At 31.8% G+C, this 1,301-nt stretch overlaps 1 non-coding gene across 1 annotated transcript; it reads right to left on the reverse strand.

The window, feature by feature from the left end:
• Positions 1 to 305: 305 nt before the first annotated feature.
• On the reverse strand, positions 306 to 444 carry LOC136396089 (small nucleolar RNA SNORA20). Its single transcript, XR_010749511.1, has one exon. It is a non-coding gene; the product is annotated as a small nucleolar RNA SNORA20 (small nucleolar RNA).
• Positions 445 to 1,301: the final 857 nt, after the last annotated feature.

The raw sequence follows: 1,301 nt of genomic DNA on the forward strand, positions 1-1,301 counted from the left end.
GGGACATGCTACTAAAAATAATCCAGCCAACTTGTATGGTGTTTATTGTGCCAGATATATGTTATATAAGGATGTGAGAGCATATACACGTGTGTATAGACTTAGACAATAAAACTGATTATTTAAATTTTTGTATGTGAATTCTTCTGGTCTTATATTCACAATCATGTGGTTTATAGGTAAAGTTTATTTTCTTCTTTCTCGTACTCATGTATTTATTTTTCTTGTCTTATGCATCGGCTAGAAGCTCTAGGACAATATTGAAGAGCAGCAATCAATATATGCATTCTTCTCCTTTTTTTTTTCAATGTCTAGGCCATGTATATAGAAGAGATTTGAAACGGTTATTCCATCTCAATTTACAATGGCCCCAAATGTTATTTTATCCCATGTGTATAACTGCTTATATCACTGAACAGACTATAGCAGCAAATAAATGGGAATCTTCTCTTTTTTTTTCAATAATTGTTTTGGGGGTTTGACCTATAAGAAGGTAATTTTATTGATTCAGCATAATAGATAACAATTTATAAGATTAATAATGTCTCCTTCTATTCCAAAGTTATTAAGATTTTCTATTAATATGAATGAAATGCCTTAAAATTTATTGAATAGTTATGCAATTTTTCTCTCTTTTGAGTTAACACCTTGGATTACACTGACATTATCCTACCTAGAAGTGAAGTCTGGCTCTGAAACTTTTAAATTTTGTTTTGTTGTGTTTTCATTGATAAACAATGTTTTAGAGAAGTTTTAGATTTACCAAAGGATTGAGCAGAAAGTTTAGAACGTCCCCATATGTCCCTGCATTCTTCCTCCCTCAATATTGCTAATTATTAATATCTTGCATTAGTGTAGTACATTTGTTGCAATTGATATTTCAATATGATCCATCATTTGTAACTAAAGTCCATAGTTTGTATTAGGGTTCACTCTTTTGTTGTACAGTTCTATCGGTTTTGACAAATATATGATGTCATGTATCCAACATTATAGTGTCATACAGAGTACAGGCAGTTTCTGGGTTATGAACAAGATAAGCTCTGCAGGTTTGTTCTTAAGTTGAATTTGTATGCCAATTGTAACAGGTACATTTATCTAGTAAATTCAACTTAGACAGATGTTTGTCTTACCATAGTATTTATTTGTACTTTTCTGTGCATAGAAATGCTTGAACATTTTCAAATACAACCTTAAATAATCTTGGATGATGCAGAAGATGATGAACTTGTTGGAGAGGATGGGAGTGGTGTTGGAGAGTCAGGGTTTGATTATGCTGCTGGAGTCAGTTTCTTAAAGCA

Source organism: Saccopteryx leptura, chromosome 2 (genome assembly GCF_036850995.1).
Source record: "Saccopteryx leptura isolate mSacLep1 chromosome 2, mSacLep1_pri_phased_curated, whole genome shotgun sequence".
NCBI classification, from domain to species: domain Eukaryota; kingdom Metazoa; phylum Chordata; class Mammalia; order Chiroptera; family Emballonuridae; genus Saccopteryx; species Saccopteryx leptura.